The sequence below is a fragment of the Lepisma saccharinum genome, chromosome 5, assembly GCF_977018435.1.
Source record: "Lepisma saccharinum chromosome 5, izLepSacc3.1, whole genome shotgun sequence".
Taxonomy (NCBI): Eukaryota; Metazoa; Arthropoda; class Insecta; order Zygentoma; family Lepismatidae; genus Lepisma; species Lepisma saccharinum.
The window spans coordinates 33,919,658-33,932,377 of NC_139233.1; the positions used below are offsets into that span (position 1 = coordinate 33,919,658).

Below are 12,720 nucleotides of genomic sequence, written 5' to 3' on the forward strand. Positions count from 1 at the left end.
GATGAAATGTTTTGCTGTATTTGTATTTTACGACGCTTTCCTACCTGGTGATGTGTTTTGTTTTAATCTTACATCTACGTTATTCCAAGATATGCTAATCGGGACTGGACCTACAGTTTAAAGAGGGAGCCGCCTACCACTAAATGACTTTCTCCGGGAACCATTGATTACAAGGTGACGATGCCACTACACCATCCAGGAGGCTCTACCTGGTGCTCAGAACCTTCGATAGTGAAGCCAAATCAAGCCCCGTCTAAAGTGAGAATCATAGAACTTAAGACCTTCTGTAAACAAAAGCACGTATGCGCTAACAGTGTTGCAAACTTATGAAAAATAATAATCCACATAGCCTACAAGGTGTAAAAACATTCAATTTGTCAACAGATGTGAAATAAGCAGTGTATCATTGATGACCTCTTGAAAGTTATTGAATGTATGTAAAAAAAAATAATTAAAAATGAACATCTTGCCTGGTGGCCGACTTTCAGACTCATCACCGAAGTTTCCTGGCTCGAATCAAGGCATGGGTGTTATTTGTGAGTATCCCTTCATCAATTTCATCTCACGATCACTCATTCTCATCGTCGGGATTAGCCAAAAGTTGAAGAAAAGGAACGTTAAATTAAAAAAAATCCAATACAAAATTTACATCTTATCCCCCAGGAGTAAGACTGTTCCGTACCAAAGGATTAAATTTTCTCTCATATTTTACTAAAAAAAAACCTTGCTAGAAGAATGTGACACATTGAGATAAATTACGTTTTGAAACCGGGGTTTCTTCATTAAATTTATTTGATGTTTGAAAGTGAGTAGTGTTATTTGACCTATTATAAACCCGAGAAAGTATAAGCCCCCCTCAGGCAGATTTGGCTACACTTAAAACTAGCTCAAGATGTGCATATTAGCTTATTGCTCAAGTGTGGTACTCTGTCTAACCCAAGATGTTTGTAAAAATGCCCTCGGGAATTTCCCGTGAAAGTATGAGCCCCCTCAGATTGATTTGCCTACATTTACAAAAGCCACATCTGTGAGATTGTTGTCCATAAGCTTGTCAAAAATATGCCCCTCTTGATATTTTTTTTGGCCACACTTAAAACTAAGCCAAGATGCTCATAAGAGCCACATACACCCACATACACCCACACCCACCCACACATATTTACTTCCGGCCCACTTCCGGTTTAAGTTCAATTGGGCACCAGGCTCAACTTGCATATCTAATACTAAGACAATGTAATATGCAGAGGCCTTCTAGAATTGCTCTGTGACTCTCTCATTTCTTACATCCTAAACATATGATTTTTCACCTATAAGAATAACACTACATATGGTGTCATCAGGAAGTGTATCATGGAATTCACAGATAATTTTAATGTTTGTCCTGTCATTAACCACAACTTGTTTCCTTTTTGAGGTGTTGATGACAAACATGGGTCTCTGTGCTTTGAATTCATCTGGTGTGTAATACATGTCAGTATTGCCAGTAGTAACCCTTTTGTATGCTGTAAATGCCTCATATAATTTAAGAAAATCATCCTTGGACATGTCTAAATTATAATTTTCTCTAGGAAACACCTCATTTCTGCCATTTTTAAGATATATGTTCTTGATGTTGTAGTTATCAAATTTACTTGAATTTTTTTCCTGATTATTGTGTCTTCCAGTCTGAAACAATACCACCACAAAATCTGGCATGTCATATTGTATACTGGAGAATGAATTTGTAGCATCAAACTCATAATAGCTACCAGTGGCAGGCTTCTGCACACATTGATATGTATAAAATTGTAAAGGCACCTGTGGATTTTTTAGTATATCTGCTTTGTATTTAAGAGCATAACTGGCCTCATATTCAACAACCGGGATTCTTAGCTCCATAGTCTGAATAAGGCACTTACCTTCATCAGGTAGGGTATTAGGCAGAGCTTCCCCTGTAGAGTTTAATGTACTGTACCTCATCAAAGCATTATTATCATTTGCAGCTCTTCTAAATGTGATTCTTAAACCACCCTTCCACATAATATCTTTGTAATCTGAGAAGAATCCTGGCAACAGGCGCATGGGAAACAGCACTGTGTGGCTCTTGGATAATATTTTATCACCAGCCTCAAATCCACCTATTTTGTAGTATGAAGCCTCGGTTTTGGATTATTTTAGTGTGGCCAAAGCTGTAGAGGTAATGCCGGGGTAATCCACTCTGTTTATAACAACACCATGTTTTCTGATCTCAATTTCAGAGAACAGATGTGGCACAAAATTGTCTGATTTTTTCAAAAACATGTATAACAGCCAGGATAGTTCATATCTCAAACCCCCGTGCTTGTCACATGCATCATTTTTGAGTTATTCAAGCACATAGGTAGAATTACAAGTATTTTGAAAAAATTATAGAGGCACAAAACATAGAGAATTGTATATGCATAACATCTGAAAAGATTCCAGGTCTCCATCACTTATAGTTTCTGAGATAATCAAATTCAAAAAATTATCGATTTTTTCAAAAAACATGTATAACAGCCAGGAGAGTTCAAATCTCAAACCCCCGTGCTTGTTACATGCATCATTTTTGAGTTATTCAAGCACATAGCAATTGCATGCACCACATGGCATATGAAAACATTACAGGTCCACATCACTTATAGTTTCTGAGATAATCAGAATTCAACAAATTTTGAGTATGTTGTTCAGTAGGGTACCACAAGTTTATATCTCCCTGCTGGAGTGGCACAGAATGCATAATTCTCAAAATACTGTTAATACTGCACTTTTCATAAAATTATATTTATAGAACAGACATAAATTGGACATTTGCAGCTTAAATATTGCATCTATCAAAAAAATTATAGAGACCTAAAACATAGAGAATCATGCACAGAATTCACCTGAACAAATTCCAGGTCTCTAGCCCCTACAATTTTTGAGAAATCACAAAATCAAAAAATTATCGATTTTTTCAAAAAACTTCTGAACAGCATCCAGAGTTGAAATACACAACTCCTGAGACTGTATCTTGAAAAATAGGCAAGTTATTCATGATCTAGAGAACAACAAGATATTTTGAAAAAATTGTAGAGACCAAAAAGTTGCATTTTAACATGCCCATGAGAAATCACCAAGTCCCATGTCTCTAGCATCAATAGTTTCAGAGATATAAGAGAAACAAAATTATTGATTTTTTTGAAAATTTGAGTATGTTGTTCAGTACCCTATTCTGAATCACCCCCAGTAATATAAGCCACATGTGCTATCACACAAGCAAAACTGTAGGCCCGCACTCAGAATATCCTGTTTCAGGATTAACATAAACAGTGGTGTAAACAGATAGACTTGAATTACACGGCAGGCAGGTTATGTTACTCTGTGGGCCATGTAGGGTTAAGCAACCTGTGCCATAACACAAGCAAAATTGTAAGAAGAATATCCTGTTTCGGGATTGAGATGAACAGTGGTGTAAACAGATAGACTTGAATTACACGGCAGGCAGGTTATGTTACTCTGTGGGTCATGTCAGATCGCACCCATCACACAGGCATAGTCTTAAATTACACAGTGGGCAGGTTATATTTTCAAAGCTCTGCTATAATACATGTTGCCTGATCAATCAATCTAAAAGCCACTCGGATGTATTGGGATGTAATTAATCTACACACACATTAGATTAAAAGCATGCACTTAACCTAAAAGCATATAGAATCAATTAATTGATTCTTCCGAGCTTTCAGATTCTTGTGATCTAAAACAACATGTAGAAAAATTATAAGCAATTTTGCCTGTACAATTGCACGTTTTGCATGTACAATTGTAAGCAGTTTCAACAATACTATGCCTGTACAATTGCAAACAGTTTTGCCTGTACAATTGTAAGCAATGAGCATCACGGCAACACAACACAATAGATTATCAACACTGCTCTGTATGACTGCCTGTACAATTGTAAGCAGTTATGTTTGTACAGGGCAGGGCACTGCCCTATAAACAGTTCTGCTTGTACAGAACAATCTTAGTTGCTTAGTGGGTTTTAACATGCATAGTTCTCAAAAACTGTTAATACTACATTTTCAATAAAATTCTATTTATAGAACAGACATAAATTAAACATTTACAGCCTAAATATTACATGTATGAAAAAAATTATAGAGACCTAAAACATAGAGAATCATGCACAGAATCCACCTGAACAAATTCCAGGTCTCTAGCCCCTACAATTTTTGAGAAATGTCAAAATCAAAAAATTATCGATTTTTTCAAAAAACTTCTAAACAGCATCTAGAGTTGAAATAAACAACTCCCATGCCTCTATCTTGAAAAATAGGCAAGTTATTCAGGATCTAGAGAACAACAAGATATTTTGAAAAACTTGTAGAGACCGAAAAGTTGCTACTTGAGATGCACATGAGAAATCACCAAGTCCCATGTCTCTAGCATCAATAGTTTCAGAGATATCAGAGAAACAAAATTATTGATTTTTTTTTCAAAATTTGAGTATGTTGTTCTGTGAGCCATGCCGGGTCATCCCATCGGCCCAGAATGAAATTATTTGTATATGGGCACCTGTGTTAATTCTGAAATTAAAACTGTAGGCCCTAACTGAGTCTCTGGATTGAACATATGTCAAATTACACAGCAGGCAGGTTATAATATTTTAAGACAGAACTGAGAGTAGAGTATCATGTTTCTGGATTGAACATGTCTCAACATTATTACACAGCAGGCAGGTTATAATATTTTAAGACAGAACTGAGAGTATCGTGTCTCTGGATTGAACATGTCTCAACATTATTACACAGCAGGCAGGTTATAATATTTTAAGACAGAACTGAGAGTATCATGTCTCTGGATTGAACATGTCTCAACATTATTACACAGCAGGCAGGTTATAATATTAGAGAGTATCATGTCTCTGGATTGAACATGGATAAACATTATTACACAGCAGGCAGGTTATAATATTAAAACTATAGGCCCGGACCGAGAGTATCATGTCTCTGGATTGAACATGGATAAACATTATTACACAGCAGACAGGTTATAATATTAAAATTATAGGCCCGGACCGAGAGTATCATGTTTCTGGATTGAACATGTGTAAACATTATGACACAGCAGGCAGGTTATAATATTTTAGAACAAAACTGTTTCTGGATTGAACATGCATCAACATTATTACACAGCAGGCAGGTTATAATATTAAAACTATAGGCCCTAACCGAGAGTATCATGTTTCTGGATTGAACATGTCTCAATATTATTACACAGCAGGCAGGTTATAATATTTTAAGACAGAACTGTTTCTGGATTGAACATGCATCAACATTATTACTCAGCAGGCAGGTTATAATATTTTAAGACAGAACTGTTTCTGGATTGAACGTGCATCAACATTATTACTCAGCAGGCAGGTTATAATATTTTAAAACAAAGCTGAGAGTATCATGTCTCTGGATTGAACATGTCTCTGGACTGAACATGCATCAATATTATTACTCAGCAGGCAGGTTATAATATTTTAAGACAGAGCTGAGAGTATCATGTCTCTGGATTGAACAGGGGTAAACATTATTACACATCAGGCAGGTTATAATATTTTAAGACAGAGCTGAGAGTATCATGTCTCAGGATTGAACATGTCTCTGGACTGAACATGCATCAATATTATTACTCAGCAGGCAGGTTATAATATTTTAAGACAGAGCTGAGAGTATCATGTCTCTGGATTGAACAGGGGTAAACATTATTACACATCAGGCAGGTTATAATATTTTAAACAGAGCTGAGAGTATCATGTTTCTGGATTGAACATGCATCAACATTATTACACAGCAGGCAGGTTATAATATTTTAAGACATTGAACATGCATCAGTATTATTACTCAGCAGGCAGGTTATAAAAACAAAGCTGAGAGTATCACGTCTCTGGATTGACATTATTACTCAGCAGGCAGGTTATAAAAACAAAGCTGAGAGTATCATGTCTCTGGATTGAACATGTCTCAACATTATTACTCAGCAGGCAGGTTATAATATTTTAAGACAGAGCTGAGAGTATCATGTCTCTGGATTGAACATGGGTAAACATTATTACACAGCAGGCAGGTTATAATATTTTAAGACAGAGCTGAGACATGTCTCTGGATTGAACATGTCTCAACATTATTACTCAGCAGGCAGGTTATAATATTTTAAGACAGAGCTGAGAGTATCATGTCTCTGGATTAAACATGTCTCAGCATTATTACTCAGCAAGCATGTTGTTATAATATTTTAAGACAGAGCTGAGAGTATCATGTCTCTGGATTGAACATGGGTAAACATTATTACACAGCAGGCAGGTTATAATATTTTAGGCCCGAGTATTAGGGATTCACACAGCAGGCAGGTTATAATATTTTAGAACAGAACTGAGAATATTATGTTAGGATTTAACAGGTATAAATATTATTACACAGCAGGCAGGTTATAATTATAATATTTTCGAGTATTAGGGATTTACACATCAGGCAGGTTATAATATTTTAGAACAGAACTGAGAATATCATGTTGGGGGATTGAACATGTTACACAGCTGGTAGGTTATAGTACAACAGGCAGGTTAAGAACTGTAGGGCAGCATTGTTTTAGGATGAGCAGTGTTGCATGGCCATGCTTATTACACAGCAGGCAGTTATGCCCGAACATGTGTAAAATTACACAGCAGGCAGGTTATGTTAAGAAGTGGCAGTGGTGTACAGCAAGCAGGTTGTGGGACAGCACTGTTTCAGTGCAGTCAGTTTATATTGTCTTGCATGGCCATGCTTATTACACAGCAGGCAGGTTATATTATTTAGATCTTAAATCAATCTGAGCAGTTTCAAATTGTACAGGCAAAACTGCTTACAGTTGTAAGTACTCAATATTATAAATTTAAGAAATATCAGTATTATAACTATTAGATAATATATCTCTGTAAGTTTTCAATCAAGTAATTCTGCCTGTATATTGCCTGTACAATTGTACAGGCAGAGATGCTTACAATTGTAAGTACTCAATATTATAAATTTAAGAAATATCAGTATTATAACTATTAGATATTATATATAGAGAGAGATATATAATATCTAATAGTTATAATACTGATATTTCTTAAATTTATAATATTGAGTACTTACAATTGTAAGCATCTCTGCCTGTACAATTGTACAGGCAATATACAGGCAGAATTACTTGATTGAAAACTTACAGAGATATATAATATCTAATAGTTATAATACTGATATTTCTTAAATTTATAATATTGAGTACTTACAACTGTAAGCAGTTTTGCCTGTACAATTTGAAACTGCTCAGATTGATTTAAGATCTAAATAATATAACCTGCCTGCTGTGTAATAAGCATGGCCATGCAAAACAATATAAACTGACTGCCCTGAAACAGTGCTGTCCCACAACCTGCTTGCTGTACACCACTGCCACTTCTTAACATAAACTGCCTGCTGTGTAATTTTACACATGTTCGGGCATAACTGCCTGCTGTGTAATAAGCATGGCCATGCAACACTGCCCATCCTAAAACAATGCTGCCCTACAGTTCTTAACCTGCCTGTTGTACTATAACCTACCTGCTGTGTAACATGTTCAATCCCCCAACATGATATTCTCAGTTCTGTTCTAAAATATTATAACCTGCCTGATGTGTAAATCCCTAATACTCGAAAATATTATAATTATAATCTGCCTGCTGTGTAATAATATTTAAACCTGTTAAATCCTAACATAATATTCTCAGTTCTGTTCTAAAATATTATAACCTGCCTGCTGTGTAAATTCTTAATACTCGGGCCTAAAATATTATAACCTGCCTGCTGTGTAATAATGTTTACCCATGTTCAATCCAGAGACATGATACTATCAGCTCTGTCTTAAAATATTATAACAACATGCCTGCTGAGTAATAATGCTGAGACATGTTTAATCCAGAGACATGATACTCTCAGCTCTGTCTTAAAATATTATAACCTGCCTGCTGAGTAATAATGTTGAGACATGTTCAATCCAGAGACATGTCTCAGCTCTGTCTTAAAATATTATAACCTCCCTGCTGTGTAATAATGTTTACCCATGTTCAATCCTGAGACATGATACTCTCAGCTCTGTCTTAAAATATTATAACCTGCCTGATGTGTAATAATGTTTACCCCTGTTCAATCCAGAGACATGATACTCTCAGCTCTGTCTTAAAATATTATAACCTGCCTGCTGAGTAATAATATTGATGCATGTTCAGTCCAGAGACATGTTCAATCCAGAGACATGATACTCTCAGCTTTGTTTTAAAATATTATAACCTGCCTGCTGAGTAATAATGTTGATGCATGTTCAATCCAGAAACAGTTCTGTCTTAAAATATTATAACCTGCCTGCTGAGTAATAATGTTGATGCATGTTCAATCCAGAAACAGTTCTGTCTTAAAATATTATAACCTGCCTGCTGTGTAATAATATTGAGACATGTTCAATCCAGAAACATGATACTCTCGGTTAGGGCCTATAGTTTTAATATTATAACCTGCCTGCTGTGTAATAATGTTGATGCATGTTCAATCCAGAAACAGTTTTGTTCTAAAATATTATAACCTGCCTGCTGTGTCATAATGTTTACACATGTTCAATCCAGAAACATGATACTCTCGGTCCGGGCCTATAATTTTAATATTATAACCTGTCTGCTGTGTAATAATGTTTATCCATGTTCAATCCAGAGACATGATACTCTCGGTCCGGGCCTATAGTTTTAATATTATAACCTGCCTGCTGTGTAATAATGTTTATCCATGTTCAATCCAGAGACATGATACTCTCTAATATTATAACCTGCCTGCTGTGTAATAATGTTGAGACATGTTCAATCCAGAGACATGATACTCTCAGTTCTGTCTTAAAATATTATAACCTGCCTGCTGTGTAATTTGACACATGTTCAATCCAGAGACTCAGTTAGGGCCTACAGTTTTAATTTCAGAATTAACACAGGTGCCCATATACAAATAATTGCATTCTGGGCCGATGGGATGACCCGGCATGGCTCACAGAACAACATACTCAAATTTTGAAAAAAAATCAATAATTTTGTTTCTCTGATATCTCTGAAACTATTGATGCTAGAGACATGGGACTTGGTGATTTCTCATGTGCATCTCAAGATGCAACTTTTCGGTCTCTACAATTTTTTCAAAATATCTTGTTGTTCTCTAGATCCTGAATAACTTGCCTATTTTTCAAGATAGAGGCATGGGAGTTGTTTATTTCAACTCTAGATGCTGTTTAGAAGTTTTTTGAAAAAAATCGATAATTTTTTGATTTTGACATTTCTCAAAAAGTGTAGGGGCTAGAGACCTGGAATTTGTTCAGGTGGATTCTGTGCATTATTCTCTATGTTTTAGGTCTCTATAATTTTTTTCATACATGTAATATTTAGGCTGTAAATGTTTAATTTATATCTGTTCTATAAATAGAATTTTATAGAAAATGTAGTATTAACAGTTTTTGAGAACTATGCATGTTAAAACCCACTAAGCAACTAAGATTGTTCTGTACAAGCAGAACTGTTTATAGGGCAGTGCCCTGCCCTGTACAAACATAACTGCTTACAATTGTACAGGCAGTCATACAGAGCAGTGTTGATAATCTATTGTGTTGTGTTGCCGTGATGCTCATTGCTTACAATTGTACAGGCAAAACTGTTTGCAATTGTACAGGCATAGTATTGTTGAAACTGCTTACAATTGTACATGCAAAACGTGCAATTGTACAGGCAAAATTGCTTATAATTTTTCTACATGTTGTTTTAGATCACAAGAATCTGAAAGCTCGGAAGAATCAATTAATTGATTCTATATGCTTTTAGGTTAAGTGCATGCTTTTAATCTAATGTGTGTGTAGATTAATTACATCCCAATACATCCGAGTGGCTTTTAGATTGATTGATCAGGCAACATGTATTATAGCAGAGCTTTGAAAATATAACCTGCCCACTGTGTAATTTAAGACTATGCCTGTGTGATGGGTGCGATCTGACATGACCCACAGAGTAACATAACCTGCCTGCCGTGTAATTCAAGTCTATCTGTTTACACCACTGTTCATCTCAATCCCGAAACAGGATATTCTTCTTACAATTTTGCTTGTGTTATGGCACAGGTTGCTTAACCCTACATGGCCCACAGAGTAACATAACCTGCCTGCCGTGTAATTCAAGTCTATCTGTTTACACCACTGTTTATGTTAATCCTGAAACAGGATATTCTGAGTGCGGGCCTACAGTTTTGCTTGTGTGCTAGCACATGTGGCTTATATTACTGGGGGTGATTCAGAATAGGGTACTGAACAACATACTCAAATTTTCAAAAAAATCAATAATTTTGTTTCTCTTATATCTCTGAAACTATTGATGCTAGAGACATGGGACTTGGTGATTTCTCATGGGCATGTTAAAATGCAACTTTTTGGTCTCTACAATTTTTTCAAAATATCTTGTTGTTCTCTAGATCATGAATAACTTGCCTATTTTTCAAGATACAGTCTCAGGAGTTGTGTATTTCAACTCTGGATGCTGTTCAGAAGTTTTTTGAAAAAATCGATAATTTTTTGATTTTGTGATTTCTCAAAAATTGTAGGGGCTAGAGACCTGGAATTTGTTCAGGTGAATTCTGTGCATGATTCTCTATGTTTTAGGTCTCTATAATTTTTTTGATAGATGCAATATTTAAGCTGCAAATGTCCAATTTATGTCTGTTCTATAAATATAATTTTATGAAAAGTGCAGTATTAACAGTATTTTGAGAATTATGCATTCTGTGCCACTCCAGCAGGGAGATATAAACTTGTGGTACCCTACTGAACAACATACTCAAAATTTGTTGAATTCTGATTATCTCAGAAACTATAAGTGATGTGGACCTGTAATGTTTTCATATGCCATGTGGTGCATGCAATTGCTATGTGCTTGAATAACTCAAAAATGATGCATGTAACAAGCACGGGGGTTTGAGATTTGAACTCTCCTGGCTGTTATACATGTTTTTTGAAAAAATCGATAATTTTTTGAATTTGATTATCTCAGAAACTAAAAGTGATGGAGACCTGGAATCTTTTCAGATGTTATGCATATACAATTCTCTATGTTTTGTGCCTCTATAATTTTTTCAAAATACTTGTAATTCTACCTATGTGCTTGAATAACTCAAAAATGATGCATGTGACAAGCACGGGGGTTTGAGATATGAACTATCCTGGCTGTTATACATGTTTTTGAAAAAATCAGACAATTTTGTGCCACATCTGTTCTCTGAAATTGAGATCAGAAAACATGGTGTTGTTATAAACAGAGTGGATTACCCCGGCATTACCTCTACAGCTTTGGCCACACTAAAATAATCCAAAACCGAGGCTTCATACTACAAAATAGGTGGATTTGAGGCTGGTGATAAAATATTATCCAAGAGCCACACAGTGCTGTTTCCCATGCGCCTGTTGCCAGGATTCTTCTCAGATTACAAAGATATTATGTGGAAGGGTGGTTTAAGAATCACATTTAGAAGAGCTGCAAATGATAATAATGCTTTGATGAGGTACAGTACATTAAACTCTACAGGGGAAGCTCTGCCTAATACCCTACCTGATGAAGGTAAGTGCCTTATTCAGACTATGGAGCTAAGAATCCCGGTTGTTGAATATGAGGCCAGTTATGCTCTTAAATACAAAGCAGATATACTAAAAAATCCACAGGTGCCTTTACAATTTTATACATATCAATGTGTGCAGAAGCCTGCCACTGGTAGCTATTATGAGTTTGATGCTACAAATTCATTCTCCAGTATACAATATGACATGCCAGATTTTGTGGTGGTATTGTTTCAGACTGGAAGACACAATAATCAGGAAAAAAATTCAAGTAAATTTGATAACTACAACATCAAGAACATATATCTTAAAAATGGCAGAAATGAGGTGTTTCCTAGAGAAAATTATAATTTAGACATGTCCAAGGATGATTTTCTTAAATTATATGAGGCATTTACAGCATACAAAAGGATCACTACTGGCAATACTGACATGCATTACACACCAGATGAATTCAAAGCACAGAGACCCATGTTTGTCATCAACACCTCAAAAAGGAAACAAGTTGTGGTTAATGACAGGACAAACATTAAAATTATCTGTGAATTCCATGATACACTTCCTGATGACACCATATGTAGTGTTATTCTTATAGGTGAAAAATCATATGTTTAGGATGTAAGAAATGAGAGAGTCACAGAGCAATTCTAGAAGGCCTCTGCATATTACATTGTCTTAGTATTAGATATGCAAGTTGAGCCTGGTGCCCAATTGAACTTAAACCGGAAGTGGGCCGGAAGTAAATATGTGTGGGTGGGTGTGGGTGTATGTGGGTGTATGTGGCTCTTATGAGCATCTTGGCTTAGTTTTAAGTGTGGCCAAAAAAAAATATCAAGAGGGATATATTTTTGACAAGCTTATGGACAACAATCTAACAGATGTGGCTTTTGGAAGTGTAGGCAAATCAATCTGAGGGGGCTCATACTTTCACGGGAAATTCCCGAGGGCATTTTTACAAAAATCTTGGGTTAGACAGAGTACCACACTTGAGCAATAAGCTAATATGCACATCTTGAGCTAGTTTTAAGTGTAGCCAAATCTGCCTGAGGGGGGCTCATACTTTCT

General features: G+C 35.8%; 1 protein-coding gene across 4 annotated transcripts in view; it reads right to left on the reverse strand.

The window, feature by feature from the left end:
* The window catches only part of LOC145987752 (retinol dehydrogenase 12-like), a 212,318-nt gene that overhangs the window by 30,869 nt on the left and 168,729 nt on the right, over positions 1-12,720 (reverse strand). The gene's annotated exons all lie outside the window — the stretch shown is intronic.